This window comes from Mus caroli, unplaced genomic scaffold (genome assembly GCF_978045245.1).
Source record: "Mus caroli unplaced genomic scaffold, Mus_caroli_1 scaffold_2, whole genome shotgun sequence".
NCBI lineage: Eukaryota > Metazoa > Chordata > Mammalia > Rodentia > Muridae > Mus > Mus caroli.
Window position 1 is genome coordinate 68,318,965 of NW_028227257.1, and position 26,532 is coordinate 68,345,496.

The window sequence follows — 26,532 nt, forward strand, 5'->3', positions numbered from 1 at the left end:
CAGTTTGCAATCCCACCAACATGTGCTGTCACTTGAGTTTTTGATTTTTAGCTATTCTGATAGGTGTAAGATGGAATCTCAGGATCATTTTGATTTTCATTTTTCAGGTGACTAACGAGTTTGAATATTTCTTTAAGTGCTTCTTGTCCATTTGAGATTCTTTTGTTGAAAATTCTGTTTAGCTCTGTACCCCATTTTATAATTGGGTTATTTAGTTTGTTGGTGTCCAACTTCTTGAGGTATATATATATATATATGTTGGATATAGGGTTAGTGAAGATCTTTTCCCAATCTGTAGGCACCTGTTTTGTCCTATTGACCTTATCCTTTACCTCACAGAAGCTTATCTGTTTCACGAGGTCTCATTTATTAATTGTTGATCTTGGAGCCTGATCCATTTATGTTCTGTTTAGGAAGTTGTCTCCTGTAAGAATGCACTTAAAGCTATTTCCCACTTTCTTTTCTATTAGACGTAGTGTTTCTGGTTTTATGTTGAGGTCCTTAATCCACTTGGAGTTGAGTTTTATGCAGAGTGATAAATATGGGTCCATTTGCATTCTTCTACCTGTAGACCACCAGCTATATCAGCACCATTTGTTGAAGATGCTTTCTTTTTTTCTTTTTTTTTTTTCCATTGTATGGTTTTGGCCTCTTTGTCAAAGATCAAGTATCTATAGGTGTATGGGTTTATTTTTAGGTCTTTGATTTGATTCCATTGATCAATCTGTCTGAGTGTGTACCAATACCATGTAGTTTTTATCACTATTGCTTTGTAGCAGAGTTTGAGATCAGTGATGGTGATTCCTCCAGAAGTTAATTTATTGTTCACGATTAGTTTAGATATCCTGGGCTTCCTCCCCCCTTTTTACCATATGAAGTTGAGAATTGGTTTTTCAAAGTCTGTAAAAAATTTTGCTGGAATTTTGTTGAGAATTGCATTGAATTGGTAGATTGCTTTTGGTAAGATGGCCATTTTCACTATGTTAGTCCTACCAATCCAAGAGTGTAGGAAATATTTCAATTTTCTGATATCTTCTTCAATTTCTTTCTTTAGGGACTTAAAGTTCTTGTCATACAGGTCTTTCACTTGCTTGGTGAGAGTTACACCGAAATATTTTATATTATTTGTGGCTATTCCAAAGGGTGTTGCCTCCCTATCTTCTTTCTTAGCTTGTTTATTTTGCATAAGAGAGGGCTACTGATTTTTTTTAGTTAATTATATACACAGCCACTTTGCTGAAATTGTTTATAAGTTCTAGAGCAGAAGTTCTCTGGTAGAACTTTTGAGGGGTCACTTATGTATGCTATTGTATCATCAGAGAATAGTGACACCTTGACTTCTTCCTTTCCAACGTGTATCCTCTTGATCTCTTTTTGTTGTCTCATCGCTCCCTAGAACTTCAATACTATATTGAAGAGATAGAGGGAGAGTGGGCAGCCTTGTCTTGTCCCCAATTTTAGTGGGATTGCTTTAAGTTTCTCTTCATTTAGAGTGGTGTTGGCTACTGTATTGCTGTATATTGCTTTTATTATGCTTAGGTATGTTTCTTGAATCCCTGATTTTTTCAAGACATGAAGGCTTTTCAGCATCTAGTGAGATGATCATGTCATTTTTTCTTTCAGTTTGTTTATATAGTATATTACATTGATAGTTTTTTTAATATATTAAACCATCCCTGCATCCCTGGGATGAAGCCTACTTGATCATGGTGAATGATGTTTTTGGATTTGGTTTTTGAAAAATCTATTGAGTGTTTTTGTGTAGATGTACATAAGTAAAGTTGGTCTGAAGTTCTCTTCCTTTCTGGAATGTGTACGAGGATGTCTGTGGCCTCATAGAATAAATTAGGTAGTGCTCTGTTTCTGTTTTGTGGACTAGTTTGAGGAATATTGGTATTAGCCTTTTTTGAAAGCATGGCAGAATTCTGCATTAAAACCATCTGGCCCTAATTCTTTTTTCTTCTTTCTTTTCTTCTTTTTTCTTTTTTTGGTTGGGAGACTTTTAATGACTGTTTTTTACTTTGTTTGTACTTCTTTGTTCTGATGTTCTTGTTCTCTTTCTTTCTTTGGATGAGTTCCTTTTGACCTTGTCCTTTGTTAGATTACAGGGACACAGCTTTTACCTAGGTATCTTAACCTATAATTGTATGATTGTATATTTTTAAGCATTATGAGACAATGACCCTCTGACTCAGTAGATGATTGTTCTAAATGATTGAGTAAATTCTCTCTTTAGAAATGACACCATAGGGAAAAAGTGAAAATTTCTTTCTATGGTCCCTGTTTCAAGTTTGAAAATCTTTTATTTCTTTGTGTTGGTGTGATGTTTTATGCTAAAGTTTCCTGACAAACTACTGAAGTGCTCTCTAATATAGAATTTGTCTAAAGGAATATGAGGATATCGGCAATAAATTTTTTCCTGCCAAGGTAATTCAGTGAGCTCGTCTGAGACTATTAAGTCAATTTGATTTGAAAGGCAAAATGTAAACATTAAAGTAATAACTAGAATAATAACCAGGAGGCCTTTAGTTCTATTTGGATGGAGGTCTAAATTTATAGTGAGAGAACGAGGCAAGAGAAGACTACAAGCAAACACCATGCACACATATTTTTGTTACCATCCAATAAAACTGAGATCAAGTTGAAATTAACCTTTGCTTGTACTCAAAGTATTCAAGTGATAATATTTAGGAAGTATAATGAACTATGAAGTTCATAGGTAAACAAGAGAAAAAGATGGATTATTTAAACAGGAGTAAAGAATGAAAAGTCCATGTAACATCTAAGAAGTCATTTACCTCTTTTAAGGTTGTTAGGTAAAATTTTATTTGCATGATCAACAACAATATTATATCATATAGTTGTCATAGACCCAAATATTATTCAATAAAGAGTTAGTTTTCTTTTCTTGAGTCTTTCTTACAAAATCATGAACCAAGTCTACTTATGATGAAAAAATTTAGAGAAACTAAAGTTTTTTTTTTTTCCTTTTAATACAGGGTTTCTCTGTATAGCCATTTCTATCCTTTAACTTACTCTGTAGGCTAGGCTAACCTTGAACTTAGAGATACACCAGCCTCTACCTCTCAATTTCTGGGATTAATGTAATATGCCATCACTGCCTAGTGAAACTCAAGTCTTTCAATGAAGTTTAAAATGCCCAATGTTTTGAAAACTCACAGCTATGGAAAGAATCAGACTAAGTACTATCAGGTGAAACTCAGATCACACAATAAGTCTGATGTAGTAGCTAGTACTGAACATGGCAGAAAACAGATATAAATTAAAAAAAGATGAGTGAAATCTGAAAAAATTGTGGAGTTTATAGTAATGTTGTTTTCTGATTTGAAAGTGTTCCAGGCCAGTAAATAATAACAATATCAGGGAAATCTAAGTTTAGGTAAAGGATATAAGGAGACTGCACCAACTTTGAATATTTATGAGTCTGAAATAATTTACAATAAGGCTTAACAACAGACTAAGTAAAGGAAGTAACATCTAACTAAACATCATTAAAATTTATATAGAAAAACCAAATTGAGCATTTGTTGGAATTCGGTATTTAATTCACATGAAAAACACAAGGAGAATAATATAGGTGGTCATGTTAGTGATAAAAGGCAGGCACCAGACTGCCTAAGGAAATGTCACTTGGAATAACAAGCGAGAGCCAAATCTGTCAACATAGATTCAGAGTTTGGACTGTGTGTTTGTTACCTTAGTCACCATGGAGCAATACTTAGCTTTCCAGTAGCTGAGACAAAGAAATACTCAGTCAGTTTACAACTGATTTTGAAACACAAAACTCGATGATCTACTTTAAGTTAGATGGTTTTCTGAGAAACTGCACTGTTCACAGAATCCTCCAATTTGAAGGAACTTTTCATCCTTCTCTTGGATCTAGGTGCTGTTTTGCCAATTTTCCTTTCTTGGCAGTTCCTCATTTCAGATTCTAGTACAACTATGTGTCACTTCAGTTTTCTCCATTCCACCTCAAAGCAGCATCAGGGGCACACACTGGGTGTTGGAACCTATGCCTCAGGGATGTTTCCTGTTCTGTATACTGAGACACTAGTATCACCAGACAGCTCAACCCATCAGTCAAACTTCAAGCTTTTAATCATTTGGCTGATTTATTTTTAAGTTTTAGTAATTCTGATCCTTTATTTTTATTTTCCTTCCTCTAGATGTACATTCTGCTTTCTCCCTTTTTAAAAATGCCAAATCTGTGATCATAGGTTTATTTCCCAGGAGGTCCAAAGAAATCAAAGACACAGATGGGAATCTCACCCAGAACCCCACATCTTTCAAGTAGCTACTCAATACTTGTTAAAAACTAACAAGTCATTTATATTGATTTGATTTGAGACATAATTGGTTTTTATTTGTAATTCTATAATTGGGAAGCCCTTCCTTGTATAGTGACTGATGTGATGATCTTAGAAAGTTAGCTATATGAGCAGAAAAATAGAATATTTTTCTATAGTCAGAGAAAAATTACGAATTAAGGAAGCAGATGTTTCCACTTTATATTTGCTCTGCTTTTTCCTTTCATCTCCTGAGATTTGTTCTGTTTTTCTTGGAAACAAACCCATCTGCAAACTGATCACAATCGGTGACCTGATACCCACTCACAAGCTTTCCAGGTCTGATACCCATGTGTGCTTCCCAGGAGGCCTGCAGTAATAAAAAGCACAGGTGAGAATCTCACCCAAATACCCACACTAGCTGAGACAACCATGGGGCACAGTTGGTGTGGGACACCCTTGCCCCACCCCACCTCCTCAGAGCACGACCTTTCTTCTGCTCTGCTTCCTACCTGGGGCAGATCAGCAGCCAATTACCCACCCTCATGATACAGCCTGCATGCTTCCCAAGAGGGCCACAGTAACCAAAGACACAGAGCCCAGCTGAGCTCCACTTTCCTTCTGGTCCACTTCTCTACCTGGCCAGATCAGTGGGCCTACAGCCTGTCTGCCTCCCAGGAGGTCTGTAGTAATCAGGGACAAAGGAAGCCTGCTCTAACCAGAGACACAAGAGGCCCATTCTAACCAGAGATAGCACTGCCTGCCTACAAGGAGGCCAGCTCTAGTTAGAGACACCCAGGCCAGTTAACACCAATGATAAGCAGATGGCCAGAGGCAAGCATAAGATCATAAGCTACAGAACCCAGTGCAATGCAGCACCACCCAGTTCTCCAACCACAGCAAGCTCTGGATACACCAACACACCTGAAAAGCAACATAATGACCTAAAATCCCATCTCATGAAGATACTAAAGGAGGGTATAAATAACTCCGTTAAGAAATAAATAACTTTATAGCTGTCTCTTGCGAGACTATGCCGGGGCCTAGCAAACACAGAAGTGGATGCTCACAGTCAGCTATTGGATGGATCACAGGGCTCCCAATGGAGAAGCTAGAGAAAGTACCCAAGGAGCTAAAGGGATCTGCAACCCTATAGGGGGAACAACATGATGAACTAACCAGTACCCCGGAGCTCTTGTCTCTAGCTGCATATGTATTGAAAGATGGCTTAGTCGGCCATCACTGGAAAGAGAGGCCCATTGGACTTGAAAACTTTATATGCCCCAATACAGGGGAATGCCAGGGCCAAAAGAATGGGAATGGGTGGGTAGGGAAGTGGGGGGGTATGGGGGACTTTTGGGATAGCAGTGGAAATGTAATTGAGGAAAATACGTAATAAAAATATTAAAAATTAAAAAAAAAAGAAATAAATAACTTGACCAGCCCCACAACACCAGAGGAAGCTCTACTCCCAGGAGCTCTAACACACCCAGGATCATAGGATCAGAGGTGAGGAGGATACAATATTTGTCCCAACACTGGGAGTAACTGGGACCAGTGGGATCCAGAGGCACAGGAACCCTCCCTGACCAGTGGCATAGATTCATTCTGGTGTGCCCAGAGCAGACCTTGGGCTCGAACTCTGCAGTCAGCTCCATAATACCCAGAGGAAGCTCCACTTCCAGACACTCGAACACACCCAGGATCACAGGATCACAGGAGCTTAGTCACACCAAGATCTCAGAGTCTCAGAGACAGCTTGATTCTTAGGAACTCTGATACACCCAGGATCTCAGGATCCCAGGATCCCAGAATCACAGGATCCTAGAGACAGCTGGACTCTGAGGAGTTCTGACAGAGCCAGGATCACAGGAAGGACAGGCTCCAGTCAGATATAGCAAGCACAGGAAGCATGAGAGACAGATGGCAGGAGGCAGGCATAAGAATATAAGCAACAGAAACCAAAGTTACTTGGCATCATCAGAACCCAATTCTCCCACCACAGCAAGTCCTGGATACACCATCACACCAGAAAACCAAGATTCAGATCTAAAATTACTTCTCATGGTGATGATAGAGGACTTTAAGAAGGACATAAATAACTCCCTTAAAGAAATAAAGGAGAACACAGGTAAACAGGTAGGAGCCCTTAAAGAGGAAACACAAAAATCTCTTAAAGAATTACAGGAAAACACAATCAGACAGGTGAAGGAAATGAACAAAACCATCCAAAATCTAAAAATGGAAATAGAAACAATAAAGAAATCACAAAGGGAGACAACCCTTGAGTTAGAAAATCTAGGAAAGATGTCAAGAGTCATAGATGCAAGCATCACCAACAGAATACAAGAGATAGAAGAGAGAATCTCAGGTGCAGAAGATACCATAGAAAACATTGACACAACAGTCAAAGAAAATGCAAAAAGCAAAAAGCTCCTAACCCAAAACATCCAGGAAATCCAGGACACAATGAGAGGATGAAACCTAAGGATAATATGTAAAGAAGAGAGTGAAGATTCCCAACATAAAGGGCTAGTCAGTATCTTCACCAAAATTATAGAAGAAAACTTCCCTAACCTAAAGAAAGAGATGCCCACGAACATACAAGAAGCCTACAGAACTCTAAATAAACTGGACCAGAAAAGAAATTCCTCCCATCATGTAATAATTAAAATACCAAAAGCACAAAACAAAGAAAGCAGTAAGGGAAAAGGCTAATTAACATATAAAGGCAGATCTATCAGAATTACACCAGACTTAGCAAAGACTCTAAAAGCCAGAAGATCTTGGGCAGATATTATATAGACCCTAGAAGAATAAAAATGCCAGTCCAGGCAGCTATACCAAGCAAAACTCTCAATTATCATAAATGGAGAAACCAAGGTATTCTAAGAGAAAACTAAATTTAAAGAATATCTTTCCATTAACCTGGCCCTACAGAGGATAATAGAAGGAAAATTCTAACACAAGTAGGGAAACTACACCCTAGAAAAAGCAAGAAAGTAATCTTTCAACAAACCCCAAAGAAAATAGCCACACAAATATAATTCTACCTCTAACAATAAAAATAACAGGAAGCAACAATCACTTTTCCTTAATATCTCTTAACATCAATGGACTCAATTCCCCAATAAAAAGACAGACTGGATAGATAAACAGGACTCAGCATTTTGCTGCATACAGGAAACACACCTCAGTGACAAAGACAGACACTACCTCAGAGTAGAAAACAATTTTCCAAGCAAATGGTCCCAAGAAACAAGCTGGAGTAGCCATTCTAATATCGAATAAAATCAACTTTCAACCAAGTTATCAAGAAAGATAAGGAAAGAAACTTCATACTGGTCAAAGGAAAAATCTACCAAGATGAACTCTCAATTCTGGACATCTATGCTCTAAGTGCAAGGGCACCCACATTGATAAAAGAAACATTACTAAAGCTCAAAGCATGCCATCACACCACACACAATAATAGTGGGAGACTTCAATACCCCACTCTCAGCAATGGAAAGATCATGGAAACAAAAACTAAACAGAGACACAGTGAAACTAACAGAAGTTATGAACCAAATGTATCTAACAGATAGTTGTAGAACATTTCATCCTAAAGCAAAAGAATATACCTTCTTGTCAGCACCACACAGTACCTTCTTCAAAACTGACCATATAATTGGTCACAAAACAGGCCTCAACAGATACAAAAAGACTGAAATAAGCCCATGGACCCTATCAGATCACCATGGGCAAAGGCTGGTCTTAAATACCAACAAAAACAATGGAAAGCACACATATATATGGAAGCTTAACAATATTCTACTCAATGATAACATGGTCAAGGAAAACTAATGAAAGAAATTAAAGACTTTGTAGAATTTAATGAAAATGAGGATACACCATACAAAAACTTATGGGACACAATGAAATCAGTGATAAGAGGAAAACTCATAGCTCTAAGTGCCTACAAAAAAGAAACTGGAGAGAGTTTACACTAGTAGTTTGACAGCACACCTGAAAACTCTAAAACAAAAAGAAGCAAATATACCCGAGAAGTAGAAGGCAGGGACTTATCAAGCTCAGGGCTGAAATCAACCAAATAGAAACAAAAAGAACACTTGTTGCTATCCACAATAGTATCTAGATTTGGTGAGTGTATATGGAATGGATCCCCAGGTGAGGCAGTCTCTGAATGGCCTTTACTCAGTCTTTTCTCCACACTTTGTCTCTGTATCTCCTCCCATGGGTATTTTATTACTCCTCCTCAGAAGGACTGAAGTATCAATACTTTGATCTTCCTTCTTGTTGAGCTTCATGTTGTCTGTGAATTTGTATCTTGGGTATTCCAAGCTTCTGGGCTAATATTCACTTAGCAGTGAGTGCATACCATGTGTATTCTTTTATGACTGGGTTACCTCACTCGGATGATAATTTCTAGTTCCATCCATTTGCCTAAGAATTTCATGAATTCATTGTTTTTAATGGCTGAGTAACATTCCATTGTGTAAATGTACCACATTTTCCGTATCCATTCTTCTGCTGAGGGACATCTGGGTTCTTTCCAGCTTCTGGCTATTATAAATAAGGATGCTATGAACATAGTAGAGCAAGTGTCCTTATTACATGTTGGCGCATCTTCTGGGTACATGCCCAGGAGTGGTATTGCTGGGTCCTCCGGTAGTACTATGTCTAATTTTTTGAGGAACTGCCAGACTGATTTCCAGAGTGGTTGTACCAGTTTGCAATCCCACCAGCAATGGAGGAGTATTCCCCTTTCTCCACATCCTCGCCAGCATCTGCTGTCACCTGAGTTTTTGACCTTAGCCATTCTGACTGGTGTGAGGTGGAATCTCAGGGTTGTTTTGATTTACATTTCCCTGATGATTAAGGATGTTTCACATTTCTTTAGGTGCTTCTTAGCCATTTGATATTCTTTAGTTAAGAATTCTTTGTTTAGCTATGTACCTATTTTAAAAATAGGGTTATTTGGTTCTCAGGAGTCCAGCTTCTTGAGTTGTCTCCTGAGAGGCTTTGCCAGTGCCTCTCAGGCATTTAGAGGTTGATGTTCTCAGACAACTATTGGACTGAGCACAAGGTCCCCAATGGAGGAGCTAGAGAAAGGACCAAAGGAGCTGAAGGAGTTTGCATCTCCAAAGGAGGAACAACAATATGAACCAACCAGTACTCCCAGATCTCCCAGGGGCTAAACCACCAACCAAAGAGTACACATGGAGGGATCCATGACTCCAACTGCATATGTAGCAAAGGATGGCCTTGTTGGATATCAATGGCAGGAGAGGCCCTTGGTCCTGAGAAGGCTCCATGCCCCAGTGTAGGGGAATCTCAAGACAGGGGAGCAGGAGTGGATAGGTTGGTGAGCAAGGGAAGGGGTGATGGGATAGGAGGTTTTTGGAGGGGAAACCAGGAAAGGGGATAACATTTGAAATGTAAATGAAGAAAAAATCTAATAAAAAATTATCCAGCAATAATAAAAAAGAAAGAAAGAGAAAAAGAAAGCTAAAGGAACTAGACAAAGAATCAACAAAACTAGGAGCTGGTTCTTTGAGAAAATCAACAAGATAGATAAACACTTTCCTAGACTAACCAGAGGGTACAAAGACAGTATCCAAATTAATAAAATCAGAAATGAAAAGGGAGACATAACAACAGAAACCATGGAAAATCAAAAAATTATCAGACCCTACTACAAAAGCCTATACTCAACCAAATTGGAAAATCTGGATGAAATGGGCAATTTCCTAGACAGCTACCAGGTGCCAAAGTTAAAACAGGATCAAATAAATCATCTAAACAGTTCCATAACCCCTAAAGAAATAGCAGCCGTCATTAAAAGTCTCCCAACCAAAAAAAGAAAAAAAAAAAAAAAAAGCCCAGGACAACATGTGTTTAGAGTAGAATTCTATCAGACTTTCAAAGAAGATCTAATACCAATACTCTTCAAATTATTCCAAAATTAGAAACAGAAGGAACACTACCCAATTAGTTCTATGAAGTCATAATTACACTTATACCTAAATCACACAAAGACCCAACGCAGAAAGAGTACTTCAGACCAATTTCTCTTATGAACATCATGGAAAAATACTCAATAAAATTCTCCCAAACTGAATATAAGAACACATCAAACAACCATTCACCATGATCAAGTAGGCTTCATCCCAGGGATGCAGGGATGGTTCAATCACCATAGTAGGAGAAACCAAGAAAATTCCATCAATGGGAGGAGAGGCCCTTGGTCCTGTGAAGGTTCTGTGCTCCATTGCTCCTGGCAATGCCAGGGCCAGGAGGAGGGAGTGGGTGGGTTGGGGAACAGGGAGAGGGGTGGAGGGGATAGGAGATTTTTGGAGGGAAAACTAGGAAAGGGGATAACATTTGAAATGTAAATAAAGGAAATATCTAATAATAATAAAAAACAAGTTATGAACCAAATAGATTTAAGATGGGTTCAGTCTATGGTGACCAGCAATTAGAAAAATTACTCAACAGACTTTTCTCTGAGGGAAAAAAGCTTGATTCATTGGGACTTTCACTTCCTGTGGCCGTCAAAAACCTCTGAGTTTTTTTTTTTTTAACTCTTAGGGGCTGGAAAGAAAGAAAAAGAAACTGAGAATGCGCGCGCGCGCGCACACACACACACACACACACACACACACACACACACACACACACACCGAGTGGATGAAGCAAAAGGCAGACTCCAATAACTTCACACAAACAAATGTATACATACATGCATACATACATACATTCACACATACATGCATACATGCAGACAGACCTAAAAATAGACATAAATGTATACAGTTGCACATTGAATGGCTAGAACAAATTTCCATCAAATAGGCTCCAAGCATTTTACACATATACATATATACATATATGCACATATACACATATATCCCTGGTGGATGGAGCAAGCTCCAACACCGTTTTTTCTTTCATAGCTTATGTATCCCACGAAATTCTTTCAAGCAGTTAAAATTACAATTACATTCTATTTTTCTTTGAGTGAAAAAACATTACATAGTACAGGTAAAGAAAACACATTATTCCCAGGAGCCCATGTATTGTTGTAACTAAGCAACTTGTTACATATTAACAAAGTGTGAGCGAGGGATTTTTCTCAGCCAGTTTCTCTCACAGGCAAGCAACAATTTGTGGTTACAAAGAAAGGAGCAATTATATTACTACTTATCTTTAAAGTAATCTTATAAGAACCTTAAAAGAATCACAAATCTAAACTTATACAAATATCAGTCATATCTTCTTTAAATCTTCAGTATGCAATCTACTCATCAGCAATTTTTATTAAATCATATCAGGAAGCTGAGGGCAAATATTGGTATAAGAAATCAGTCATCATTGGTCTAGCATCTGTGAGAGTCGTGTCTGCCAGTGCTGCCATTGTTCTTGTTCCCTGACCTTAAAAAGTTCCTAGCTTAACTATTAAGACTGTGCCTTTCTGAACTTCAAATTGCTCCCTAAGATTTTCTAGTTAGTAGCAAAACATTTTAGCCTAGCTTCACTAACACTTTTATTTGTTCAAATACTTTCTAAAAGTGGCGGTCATAGCTGATAACCTACATTTTTAAGTTCTTCTCTAGGGTGGTGATTGAATCATTAATCTGCTCCATCAGCAATGCCTGAAAGAGACCAATCATTGTGAGTGCCAGAGATACTGCCCAATGAGAGGCAGGAAGCCCCCTTAGAGTTTTCATACAATTCTTAGATTAAGAGGGATGCAAAGGCAGCAAGCAGGGCAGAACTCCACAACAGTATGAAGTCCTCCTTAGGGATCATCTTTCTCTGAGGCTCACTCATCGAAACTGGGCTAATGGGTTGATTGTATTCCATGAGTTCTAAAGCTATTTGTTGTTTCTGACACATGGTCCTTGGCAGTGGATTGTGAAAATGTCAATTCCCCGGGTCATGAACTTGAGAGAGCTGGCTCTGCCCCTCACTAGCTGCAGCATTTGGGAGAGTGGGCATTGCACGTCAGTGGGCAGCACTGTGAAGCTCACCTTACTGTGTGTGGGGCATGGGAGAGCTGACCCAAGGCTCTCTGCAACTTGTCTGTTGTACCATGGTATGAGCAAGGAGAGATGCCTTCCTTACTCCTTACCTCTTGCCACCTAAGGCAGTGGGAAGAGTGGGCCTGGAGGTCATGAGAACAGAAAGCTGGTCCTGTTCTTCATGGGGAGCTGCAACTCTGGGGTGGGAGGCTGCAACACTCGTGAGAATGAGCCCTGTACCCGATCTGGGCAGCACAGCAGAGCTGACTCTGCTGGTGCAGACTCTGGGGAGCTAGCCCCAAGTGTATGAGAGCAGGAGAGTTAGTTCTGCCTCTTTCTAGTTGTGGCATTGAATGAGCTAGCTGGTGCAGTGCTGGAAAGCTCACCCTGGTGGTGTGGGTACAGGAGAGCTGGTGGGTTGACCAGCTTCCACCTAGGCTTAGATCCAGGACTCTGAGTTTGCCCACCCCCAAATCTACCCCATTGATGAACTGCTGTATCCCATGAAGGGGCCAGTCCTAAAGATCCAAAGTTGCAGAATCTCCATTATACAGGCATATCTGAAAGGAGTCCTAGTGAGGATCCAGTGCTGATGGTGTAGAAGAGGCTAGAAGCCTAAAGCCAGACCAGTGACTCAGTGTAAGCAAAGAAATGTGAACAAAAGGGTGGGACAAAAATGGGACATACTGTGACACACTACAGCTTCCATGAGATCTTTTTCTCTTTTAGAGAAGAGGTTGCAAGGGTGGGGGTGGGGCAGGTATGAAGGAATGGAGAGATGAGTGGAACTGGGATGCATGATGTGAAACTCACAAAGAAGAAATTAAAGAAAAAGAAACCTCAAAAAAAATATAAAAAAGTGCTTTCTCCAGGCCAAAAGAAAAAAAATGCAATTGATATGCTTCTTATATAGTATACTGAAAGTTAAATCTTTAATGTACTTGGAAAAACATATTTGTTATATTTTAAAAATATAATTTTGGCCAGATGGTGGTGGCATACACCTTTAACCCCAGCACTTGGGAGGCAGAGGCAGGTGGATTTCTGAGTTCGAGGCCAGACTGGTCTACAGAGTGAGTTCCAGGATAGCCAGGGCTACACAGAGAAACCCTGTCTCGAAAAAAACCATATATATGTATATATATATATAAAATTTTGTAGGCACATCTTTTAGATGATTCTGAACTAAAAGAATTTTGGATATTAAATGTGCAATTCTTAAGAAACTGTGGTTTTTTCATAATTTGGAAATTCCTTAGTATATTAGTACTATAGATATGATCACAGCAAAGGTTCAGAGATGCTCGTGGATACTGTGGAGCAGACTCTAACTGATGCTCAGTGGGTAACAAGCTTCAGTTTCCACATTGAATTCATTTCTTCTGGTTGATTAGGTTCTCCTAATGCGGTGTGTGTTATTGCTTCAAAGATAGTTTCTATCAGAGTTAGAGAGGGGTACAAGGAGGAGAGATGAGTGAATCAAAAAGAACAAAGTACAACACACACACACACACACACACACTACACACGCACACACAAACACACATCAATATGAAACTTGCTGTACTAGGAAATTTTGTGTACTAACTAGAGAAAATAATGAAAAAGCAGCTTCCATCCATTTAACCTATCTGCATCAATGTTGGAATGGTCAGGAGTTAGACAACAACCCAAACATGCTGAGCTCTAGCCTATGCCATGGCTTGACAGAAAAAGTCAAATGCAATCCCTGCAGAGAGGGAAGGGCAGCTAATAAGCAATGCTAGAAAGTTACTTCAGTACTACCGCAGAGTTCTGAGATTGCCATTCCTAGTATATTTGGCCAAGGGAATTGTTTCCAAGAACCACTGAAGTTTGGCCAGAGCCAAAGGGAAAATGTGGTAACGGGTCACTTGAGGAGAGAGAAGAGAAACGAGGGATTTAGTGTTTAGTATTTAGTTTGGTTGCTGAAGGTCACACAATTTTACATACTTTACCCTATTGATTTCTAATTTATAAGAAAAGAAACTCCATAGAATGAAAATGTATACTTTCCAAAAGTGAAAATGTATTTTATCATTTTCGTAAGGAGGTAGGAATGGAGAGATAAAAGTAGTAAAATGTCTTTTAATGTTGACTCCCAAATATAATCAATGTCCCATGATAAGGGCTGACCTAATTAGAGATGTTAAGAGGTAGAGCTGGAAGTTGGGCTTCAGACACGCCTCAGCGCCAGGCAGTGAGCTCTACCTCTTATCAGTTCTATGGAGGTGGCAGCGAGTACCAGGTGGTGGCTGCAGCAGCTACTCCTCTGAGCTGAGACTTTCAAGCCGGCTGCGTCTCCTTCCTCCCCCTTCCCTCCCCCTTTTTTTGTTTTCCGTTCCCCTTCCCCATAGGAGGCAGCTGCGGTGGCAAGCTGCTGAGTTCTCAGTGAAGGCTTTTCATTTCTACCATTCCCTCCCCTCCCCACCCCATCCATTAATATTATTCTTTTGAAGATTCTTCGTTGTCAAGCTGCCAAAGTGGAGAGTGCGATTGCAGAAGGGGGTGCTTCTCCTTTCGGTGCTCCTTCGGGCGGAGGAGGAAGTAGGGGTGCATCTCAGCACTATCCCAAGACTGCTGGCCACAGCAAGTTCCTGGGGAAAATTCCAGGGCAAAACGCTCAGAAATGGATTCCTGCAAGAAGCACTAGACGAGATGACAACTCCGCAGCAAACAACTCTGCAAATGAAAAAGAAAGACATGATGCAATCTTCAGGAAAGTAAGAGGCATACTAAATAAGCTTAATCCTGAAAAGTTTGACAAGCTATGCCTTGAGCTCCTCAATGTGGGTGTAGAGTCTAAACTCATCCTTAAAGGGGTCATACTGCTGATTGTGGACAAAGTCCTAGAAGAGCCAAAGTATAGCTCACTGTAAGCTCAGCTATGTCTGCGATTGGCAGAAGACGCACCAAACTTTGATGGCCCAGCAGCAGAGGGTCAACCAGGACAGAAGCAAAGCACAACATTCAGACGCCTCTTGATTTCCAAATTGCAAGATGAATTTGAAAACCGAACCAGAAATGTTGATGTCTATGATAAGCGTGAAAATCCCCTCCTTCCTGAGGAGGAGGAGGAACAGAGAACCATTGCTAAGATCAAGATGTTGGGGAACATCAAGTTCATTGGAGAACTTGGCAAGCTTGATCTTATTCATGAATCTATCCTTCATAAGTGCATCAAAACACTTTTGGAAAAGAAGAAGAGAGTCCAACTCAAAGATATGGGAGAGGATTTGGAGTGCCTCTGTCAGATAATGAGGACAGTGGGACCTCCATTAGACCATGAACGAGCCAAGTCCTTAATGGATCAGTACTTTGCCAGAATGTGTTCCTTAATGTTAAGTAAGGAATTGCCAGCCAGGATTCGTTTCCTACTGCAGGATCATTGGGTTCCTCGCAAGGCTTTTCTTGACAATGGACCAAAGACGATCAATCAAATCCGTCAAGATGCAGCAAAAGATCTAGGAGTGTTTATTCCCGCTCCTATGGCTCAAGGGAGGAATGACTTCTTCCTGGAGGGACCGTTCATGCCGCCAAGGATGAAAATGGATAGGAACCCACCTGGGGGACTTGCTGATATATTTGGACAAATGCCAGGTAGTGGAATTGGTACTGGTCCAGGAGTTATCCAGGATAGATTTTCACCCACAATGGGACGTCATCGTTCAAGTCAGCTCTTCAGTGGCCATGGGGGGCGGGCACAGCATGCCTCCCACGCAATCGCAGTTTGGAGAGATGGGGGCAAGTTTATGAAAAGCCAGATTAGTTTGAGGCCTGCTCAGTCGTTTCTAATGAATAAAAATCAGGTGCCAAAGCTTCAGCCCCAGATAACTATGATTCCTCCCAGTGCACAGCCACCACGCACTCAAACACCGCCTCTGGGACACACACCTCAACTTGGTCTCAAAACTAATCCACCACTTATCCAGGAAAAGCCTGCCAAGACTAGCAAAAAGCCACCACCATCAAAGGAAGAACTACTTAAACTGACCGAAGCTGCTGTGACTGACTATCTGAACAGTGGAAATGCCAACAACGCTGTCAGTGGTGTGAGAGAAATGAGAGCTCCAAAACACTTTCTTCCTGAGATGCTAAGCAAAGTGATCATCCTGTCACTGGATAGAAGTGATGAAGATAAAGAAAAAGCAAGCTCTTTGATCAGTTTACTCAAACAGGAAGGGAAAGCCACAAGTGACAACTTCATGCAGGCTTTCCTGCATGAAGCAGTGCCCCAAACTGGAGATTGACATCCCCTTGGAGAAATCTTTTTTTTTTTTTTTATATTTTTATTACATATTTTCCTCAATTACATTTCCAATGCTATCCCAAAAGTCCCCCATAGCGCCCCCCACTTCCCTACCCACCCATTCCCATTCTTTTGGCCCTGGCATTCCCCTGTATTGGGGCATATAAAGTTTGCAAGTCCAATGGGCCTCTCTTTCCATTGATGGCCGACTAGGCCATCTTTCGATACATATGCAGCTAGAGACAAGAGCTCCGGGGTTCTGGTTAGTACATCATGTTGTTCCAACAATAGGGTTGCAGATCCCTTTAGCTCCTTGGGTACTTTCTCTAGCTTCTCCATTGGGAGCCCTGTGATACATCCAATAGCTGACTGTGAACATCCACTCCTGTGTTTGCTAGGCCCCGGCATCGTCTCACAAGAGACAGCTATATTTGGGTCCTTTCAGCAAAATCTTGCTAGTGTATGCAATGGTGTCAGCGTTTAGAAGCTGATTATGGGATGGATCCCTGGATACGGCAGTCTCTAAATGGTCCATCCTTGCATCACAGCTACGAACTTTGTCTCTGTCCCTGGGTGTTTTGTTCCCAATTCTAAGAAGGTGCACAGTGTCCACACTTTGGTCTTCATTCTTCTTGAGTTTCATGCGTTTAGCAAATTGTATCTTATATCTTGGGTATCCTAAGTTTTGGGCTAATATCCACTTATCAGTGAATACATATTGTGTGAGTTCTTTTGTGATTGTGTTACTTCACTCAAGATGATGCCCTCCAGGTCCATCCATTTGGCTAGGAATTTCATAAATTCATTCTTTTTAATAGCTGAGTAGTACTCCATTGTGTAAATGTACCATAATTTCTGTATCCATTCCTCTGTTGAGGGACATCTGGGTTCTTTCCAGCTTCTGGCTATTATAAATAGGGCTGCTATGAACATAGTGGAGCATGTGTCCTTTTTACCGGTTGGGACATCTTCTGGATATATGCCCAGGAGAGGTATTGCTGGATCCTCCGGTAGTATTATGTCCAATTTTCTGAGGAACCGCCAGACTGATTTCCAGAGTGGTTGTACAAGCTTGCAATCCCACCAACAATGGAGGAGTCTTCCTCTTTCTCCACATCCTCGCCAGCATCTGCTGTCACCTGAATTTTTGATCTTAGCCATTCTGACTGGTGTGAGGTGGAATCTCAGGGTTGTTTTGATTTGCATTTCCCTGATGATTAAGGATGTTGAACATTTTTTCAGGTGTTTCTCTGCCATTCGGTATTCCTCAGGTGAGAATTCTTTGTTCAGTTCTGAGCCCCATTTTTTAATGGGGTTATTTGACTTTCTGGAGTCCACCTTCTTGAGTTCTTTATATATATTGGATATTAGTCCCTTATCTGATTTAGGATAGGTGAAGATCCTTTCCTAATCTGTTGGTGGTTTTTTTGTCTTATTGATGGTGTCTTTAGCCTTGCAGAAGCTTTGTAGTTTCATGAGGTCCCACATGTCAATTCTCGATCTTACAGCACAAGCCATTACTGTTCTATTCAGGAATTTTTCCCCTGTGCCCATATCTTCAAGGCTTTTCCCCACTTTCTCCTCTATAAGTTTCAGTGTCTCTGGTTTTATGTGAAGTTCCTTGATCCACTTAGACTTGACCTTAGTACAAGGAGATAGGAATGGATCGATTCCCATTCTTCTACATGTTAACAACCAGTTGTGCCAGCACCATTTGTTGAAAATGCTGTCTTTCTTCCACTGGATGTTTTTAGCTCCCTTGTCGAAGATCAAGTGACCATAGGTGTGTGGGTTCATTTCTGGGTCTTCAATTCTATTCCATTGGTCTATTTGTCTGTCACTATACCAGTACCATGCAGTTTTTATCACAATTGCTCTGTAGTAGAGCTTTAGGTCCGGCATGGTGATTCCACCAGAGGTTCTTTTATCCTTGAGAAGAGTTTTTGCTATCCTAGGTTTTTTGTTATTCCAGATGAATTTGCAGATTGCACTTTCTAATTCGTTGAAGAATTGATTTGGAATTTTGATGGGGATTGCATTGAATCTGTAGATTGCTTTTGGCAAGATAGCCATTTTTACAATGTTGATCCTGCCAATCCATGAGCATGGGAGATCTTTCCATCTTCTGAGATCTTGTATAATTTCTTTCTTCAGAGACTTGAAGTTTTTATCATACAGATCTTTCACTTCCTTAGTTAGAGTCACGCCAAGATATTTTATATTATTTGTGACTATTGAGAAGGGTGTTGTTTCCCTAATTTCTTTCTCAGCCTGTTTATTCTTTGTGTAGAGAAAGGCCATTGATTTGTTTGAGTTAATTTTATATCCAGCTACTTCACCGAAGCTGTTTATCAGGCTTAGGAGTTCTCTGATGGAATTTTTAGGGTCACTTATATATACTATCATATCATCTGCAAAGAGTGATATTTTGACTTCATCTTTTCCAATTTGTATCCCTTTGATCTCCTTTTGTTGTCGAATTGCTCTGGCTAGGACTTCAAGTACAATGTTGAATAGGTATGGAGAAAGTGGACAGCCTTGTCTAGTCCCTGATTTTAGAGGGATTGCTTCAAGCTTCTCACCATTTACTTTGATGTTGGCTACTGGTTTGCTGTAGATTGCTTTTATCATGTTTAGGTATGGGCCTTGAATTCCTGCTCTTTACAAGACTTTTATCATGAATGGGTGTTGGATCTTGTCAAATGCTTTTTCCGCATCTAACGAGATGACCATGTGGTTTTTGTCTTTGAGTTTGTTTATATACTGGATTACGTTGATGGATTTCCGTATATTGAACCATCCCTGCATCCCTGGGATGAAACCTACTTGGTCAGGATGGATGATTGTTTTGATGTGTTCTTGGATTCGGTTAGCAAGAACTTTATTGAGGATTTTTGCATCAATATTCATAAGGGATATTGGTCTGAAGTTTTCTATCTTTGTTGGGTCTTTTTGTGGTTTAGGTATCAGAGTAATTGTGGCTTCATAGAATGAGTTGGGTAGAGTACCTTCTGTTTCTATTTTGTGGAATAGTTTGTGAAGAACTGGGGTTAGATCTTCTTTGAAGGTCTGATAGAACTCTGCACTAAACCCATCTGGTCCTGGGCTTTTTTTAGTTGGGAGACTATTAATGACTGCTTCTATTTCTTTGGGGGATATAGGGCTGTTTAGATCATTAACCTGATCTTGATTCAACTTTGGTACCTGGTATCTGTCTAGGAACTTCTCCATTTCATCCAGGTTCTCCAGTTTTGTTGAGTATAGCCTTTGGTAGAAGGATCTGATGGTGTTTTGGATGTCTTCAGGATCTGTTGTTATGTCTCCTTTTTCATTTCTGATTTTGTTAATTAGGATGCTTTCCCTGTGCCCTCTAGTGAGTCTGGCTAAGGGTTTATCTATCTTGTTGATTTTCTCAAAGAACCAGCTCCTTGATTGGTTGATTCTTTGAATAGTTCTTCTTGTTTCCACTTGGTTGATTTCGCCCCTGAGTTTGATTATTTCCTGCCGTCTACTCCTCTTGGGTGAATTTGCTTCCTTTTGTTCTAGTGCTTTTAGGTATGTTGTCAAGCTGCTAATGTGTGCTCTTTCTAGTTTCCTTTTGGAGGCACTCAGAGCTATGAGTTTTCCTCTTAGAAATGCTTTCATTGCGTCCCATAAGTTTGGGTATGTTGTCGCTTCATTTTCATTGAACTCTAAAAAGTCCTTAATTTCTTTCTTTATTCCTTCCTTGACCAAAGTATCATTGAGAAGAGTGTTGTTCAGTTTCCACGTGAAGGTTGGCTTTCTATTATTTATTTTGTTATTGAAGATCAGCTTTAGTCCATGGTGATCTGATAGGATGCATGGGACAATTTCAATATTTTTGTATCTGTTGAGGCCTGTTTTGTGACCAATTATGTGGTCAATTTTGGAGAAGGTGCCATGAGGTGCTGAGAAGAAGGTATATCCTTTTGTTTTAGGATAGAATGTTCTGTAGATATCTGCCAGATCCATTTGATTCATAATTTCTCTTAGTTTCTCTGTGTCCCTGTTTAGTTTCTGTTTCCATGATCTGTCCATTGGTGAAAGTGGTGTGTTGAAGTCTCCCACTATTATTGTATGAGGTGCAATGTGTGCTTTGAGATTTACTAAAGTTTCTTTAATGAATGTGGCTGCCTTTGTATTTGGAGCATAGATATTCAGGATTGATAGTTCCTCTTGGAGGATTTTACCTTTGATGAGTATGAAGTGTCCCTCCCTGTCTTTTTTAATGACTTTGGGTTGGAAGTCAATCTTATCAGATATTAGAATGGCTACTCCAGCTTGTTTCTTCATACCGTTTGCTTGGAAAATTGTTTTCCAGCCTTTCATTCTGAGGTAGTGTCTATCTTTTTCTCTGAGATGAGTTTCCTGTAAGCAGCAAAATGTTGGGTCTTGTTTGTGTAGCCAGTTTGTTAGTCTATGTCTTTTTATCGGGGAGTTGAGTCCATTGATATTAAGAGATATTAAGGAAAAGTAATTGTTGTTTCCTGTTATTTTTGTTGTTAAAGTTGGCATTCTGTTCTTGTGGCTGTCTTCTTTTAGGTTTGTTGAGGGATTACCTTCTTGTTGTTTCTAGGGCGTGGTTCCTGTCCTTGTATTGGTTTTTTTCTGTTATTATCCTTTGAAGGGCTGGATTCGTGGAGAGATAATGTGTGAATTTGGTTTTGTCATGGAATACTTTGGTTTCTCCATCTATGTTAATTGAGAGTTTGGCTGGGTATAGTAGCCTGGGCTGGAATTTGTGTTCTTTTAGTGTCTGTATAACATCCGTCCAGGATCTTCTGGCTTTCATAGTCTCTGGTGAGAAATCTGGTGTAATTCTGATAGGCTTGCCTTTATATGTTACTTGGCCTTTTTCTCTTACTGCTTTTAGTATTCTATCTTTATTTAGAGCATTTGTTGTTCTGATTATTATGTGTCGGGAGGTATTTCTTTTCTGGTCCAGTCTATTTGGAGTTCTGTAGGCTTCTTGTATGTTCATGGGCATCTCTTTCTTTAGATTTGGGAAGTTTTCTTCTATAATTTTGTTGAAGATGTTTGCTGGTCCTTTGAGTTGAAAATCTTCATTCTCATCCACTCCTATTATCCGTAGGTTTGGTCTTCTCATTGTGTCCTGTATTTCTTGGATGTTTTGAGTTAGGATATTTTTGCATTTTACATTTTCCTTGATTGTTGTGCCGATGTTCTCTATGGAATCTTCTGCACCTGAGATTCTCTCTTCCATCTCTTGTATTCTGTTGCTGATGCTGGTATCTATGGTTCCAGATTTCTTTCCTAGGGTTTCTATCTCCAGTGTTGCCTCATTTTGGGTTTTCTTTATTGTGTCTACTTCCCTTTTTAGGTCTAGTATGGTTTTGTTCATTTCCATCATCTGTTTGGATGTGTTTTCCTGTTTTTCTTTAAGGACTTCTACCTGTTTGATTGTGTTATCCTGTTTTTCTTTAAGGACTTGTAACTCTTTAGCCATGTTCTCCTGTAATTCTTTAAGTGAGTTATTAAAGTCCTTCTTGATGTCCTCTACCATCATCATGAGATATGCTTTTAGATCCGTGTCTAGCTTTTCCGGTGTGTTGGGGTGCCCTGGACTGGGCGAAGTGGGGGTGCTGGGTTCTGATGATGGTGAGTGGTCTTGGTTTCTGTTAGTAAGATTATTACGTTTACCTTTCGCCATCTGGTAATCTCTGGGGTTAGTTTTTATCATTGTCACTGTTTAAAGATTGGAGCAGAAGCTGTGTTCCACTCACCAGCAGTTTCAAGATCCTGTGACGGGGGTCGTGGGTAGCTGGCGGTACCCCGGTGCTGGTCCAGCCGGAAGAGGCCTGTGGTCCTACTCAGGCCGGTTTTCTGCTTCCCTAACTAATGCAGTCTCTGGTCCCGCGCGCAATTGGATTGGAGCAGAAGCTGTGTTCCACTCACCAGAAGTCTTAAGATCCTGTGGCGGGTGTTGTGGGTAGCTGGCGAGTGTCATCCGACCCTGCGCCCTAGCTACCCCGGTGCTTTTCTGACCGGAAGAGGCTTGTGGCCCTACGTAGGCCGGATTTCTGCCTCCCCAACCAAAGCAGTCTCAGGTCCCGCGTGATTGGACTGGAGCAGAAGCTGTGTTCCACTCACCAGCAGTCTCAAAATCCTGTGGCGGGGGTCATGGGTAGCTGGCGGGTATCAGGCGACCCTGCGCTCAAGCTACCCCTGTGCTGATCCGGCCGGATGAGGCCTGTGGCCCTACTCAGGCCGGTTTCTGCTTCCCTAACTAATGTATTCTCAGGTCCCGCGCGCAATTGGATTGGAGCAGAAGCTGTGTTCCACTCACCAGAAGTCTTAAGATCCTGTGACGGGTGTTGTGGGTAGCTGGCAAGTGTCATCCGACCCTGTGCCCTAGCTACCCCGGTGCTTTTCTGACCGGAAGAGGCTTGTGGCCCTATGTAGGCCGGATTTCTCTCTCCCCAACCAGAGCAGTCTCAGGTCCCGCGTGATTGGACTGGAGCAGAAGCTGTGTTCCACTCACCAGCAGTCCCAAAATCCTGTGGCGGGGGTCGTGGGTAGCTGGCGGGTGTCAGGCAACCCTGTGCTCTAGCTACCCCGGCGCTGATCCGGCCGGATGAGGCCTGTGGCCCTACTCAGGCCGGTTTCTGCTTCCCTAACTAATGCAGTCTCAGGTCCCGCGCGCAATTGGATTGGAGCAGAAGCTGTGTTCCACTCACCAGAAGTCTTAAGATCCTGTGGCGGGTGTTGTGGGTAGCTGGCGAGTGTCAGCCGACCCTGCGCCCTAGCTGCCCCGGTGCTTTTCTGACCGGAAGAGGCTTGTGGCCCTATGTAGGCCGGATTTCTCTCTCCCCAACCAGAGCAGTCTCAGGTCCCGCGTGATTGGACTGGAGCAGAAGCTGTGTTCCACTCACCAGCAGTCCCAAAATCCTGTGGCAGGGGTCGTGGGTAGCTGGCTGGTGTCAGGCAACCCTGCACTCTAGCTACCCCGGCGCTGATCCGGCTGGATGAGGCCTGTGGCCCTACTCAGGCTGGTTTCTGCTTCCCTAACTAATGCAGTCTCAGGTCCCGCGCGCAATTGGATTGGAGCAGAAGCTGTGTTCCACTCACCAGAAGTCTTAAGATCCTGTGGCGGGTGTTGTGGGTAGCTGGCGAGTGTCAGCCGATCCTGTGTCCTAGCTGCCTCGGTGCTTTTCTGACCAGAAGAGCCCCTTGGAGAAATCTTATTTGGCACAGTTTGCAGCTCGTGCTATAATTTCAGAGTTGGTGAGCATTTCCGAACTAGCTCAACCACTGGAGCGTGGCACCCACTTCCCTCTCTTCCTACTTTGTCTTCAGCAATTAGCTAAATTACAAGACTGAGAGTGGTTAACCGAACTTTTTCAACAAAGCAAGGTCAATATGCAGAAAATGCTGCCAGAAATTGATCAGAATAAGGATCAAATGTTGGAGATTTTGGAAGGAAAGGGACTGAGTTTCTTATTCCCACTCCTTAAATTAGAGAAGGAACTATTGAAGCAAATTAAGCTGGATCCATCCCCTCAAACTATATATAAATGGATTAAAGGTAACATCTCTCCCAGACTTCATGTAGATAAAGGATTTGTGAACATCTTAATGACCAGCTTCTTACAGTACATTTCTAGTGAAGTCAGCCCACCCAGCGATGAAACAGATTCTTCCTCTACTCCTTCCAAAGAGCAGTTAGAGCAGGAAAAACAGCTGCTGCTCTCTTTTAAGCCAGTGATGCAGAAATTTCTTCATGATCATGTGGGTCTACAGGTCAGTGCCCTGTATGCTTTGCAGGTGCACTGTTACAACAGCAGCTTCCCAAAAGGCATGTTACTTCGATATTTTTGTTCATTTCTATGACATGGAAATTATTGAAGAGGAAGCTTTCTTAGCTTGGAAGGAAGACATAACTCAAGAGTTTCCAGGAAAAGGCAAGGCTTTGTTCCAGGTGAATCAGTGGCTAACCTGGCTAGAAACTTCTGAAGAAGAAGAATCAGAGGAAGAAGCTGACTAAAGAACCAGCCAAGCCTTAAATTGTGCAAAACATACTGTTGCTATGATGTAACTGCCTTTGACCTAACCACTGCGAAAATTCATTCCACTGTAACGTTTTTTCACAATATTTAAAGCAGAAACACGTCCGTAAGGTTTCCTTCTGCATAAGGTTTTTGTAGTGTGATGTCTTAATCATAGTCTACCATCAAATACTTTAGGAGTATCCTTAATGTTTAGATAGAATATTAGCAGCATGCAATAATTACATCCTAAGTTCTCAAGCAGAGGCAGTCTATTGCAAGGAACTTCTTTGATGCCAGTTACCATAGGCTGTTTTAAGTTAGAAAACTGAATAGCAACACTGAATACTGTAGAGATGCACTTTGCTCAGTAATACTTGAGTTGTTGCAATATTTGATTATCCATTTGGTTGTTACAGAAAAATTCTTAACTGTAATTGATGGTTGTTGCTGTAATAGTATATTGCCTATATTTCTACCTCTAGTAATGGGCTTTATGTGCTAGATTTTAAAATCCTTGAGCCTGGGCAAGTGCACAAGTCTTTTTAAAAGAAACATGGTTTATTTGCACAAAACTGATCAGTTTGAGAGGTCATTAATGCCCTTGAAGTGGTTTTTGTGGGTGTGAAACAAATGGTGAGAATTTGAATTGGTCCCTCTTATTATATAGTATTGAAATTAAGTCTACTTAATTTATCAAGTCATGTTCATGCCCTGATTTTATATACTTGTATCTATCAATAAACATTGTGATACTTGAAAAAAAAAAGAGGTAGAGCTGTCTGGTCAACACTGAGCCAATTTTTCATTGATTATGTGATCTGGAGAGAAAAACAGAAGTCAATAAGAATAGCTCAAATTCAGGCACTCAACGAGCTGGGGAAGCATGGAAAAGACAAGGCATTTACACTTTGACCTTTCATAGAGTACGATTTTTTTACTTATAAGAATCAACAGAACCTAAAATTTATAGGTAAAATATGTTACTTTTCATAAAAACTTTGTAGAAAGGGCTACTTGTAAACTATATAGTTTATCATTTTTTCATTGGTGATGATGCAATACCTTAAATTAATATTAGTTTAACTGTGCAGAATTCTAAAATTCAGACTAAGAAGCTGAATGATTTTTCTGTTCTCAACTGGAATTCCTCAGAAGTATAGGCCATTTATCAGACTGAATTTGGAATGGTTTATATGGCTTACTTATATGCTTGGAGCCTTGGAGATCTGTGTTCTAGATACTTCTTTGAAAACAGTCCATAGTTGTTAGTTTTGCCCAAGCTGTGTTAGCTCCACATTGTTGATTAAAGAATACAAGCAGAAAAAAAAAATCCCAAGCAGTGCTGCAAAACACCCTAACTTCTGGAATCCATGAAACAAAATCTTTGCTACACCCCATTGGTCAAAAACAACCTCAGGCACCTAGTCAGCTTTAAGAGTGGAGAAATAGATTCCACCTATTGACAGGAAGTGTTACACAATGAAAGTATTTTTTAATCAGCCAGAGATTTTGTGACTAACTATTTTGACTTGTGTTGATTAGCTAAGTCTCCATTGTAATTAAGTTACTACTTTCCCTGACATCTTTATCATTTGAGAACTGGTCTCACTATGTAGCCCAAGCTAGCCTTGAGCTTGTGATTCTCCTGTAGTAGCCTTCTGAGTGTGGTTACAGGTTGGTCTTAGCACCTTGCTTAGTGTAATGTGTGAATCTCCATGGTTCTGAGACAGTGTCACTGTGACTTCTCACACCAGGAATGTCATCTGTTTTCAATGCCTGCTACTTTTTCTCATATGCAACAGGTTTTTAGTAAGACTATAAAATGTTTTATTGCTTATTTATTTTCTCTCTCCTTCCCCCCCCTCCACTACCCAGTGTGTTTGTGTGCTCATGCTACATCA

General features: G+C 40.6%; 1 pseudogene; it reads left to right on the plus strand.

Moving 5' to 3' along the window:
• The first annotated feature begins 14,498 nt into the window (after positions 1 to 14,498).
• LOC110306872 (eukaryotic translation initiation factor 4 gamma 2 pseudogene) lies at positions 14,499 to 24,627 on the plus strand (annotated as a pseudogene).
• The last annotated feature ends 1,905 nt before the right edge of the window (positions 24,628 to 26,532 follow it).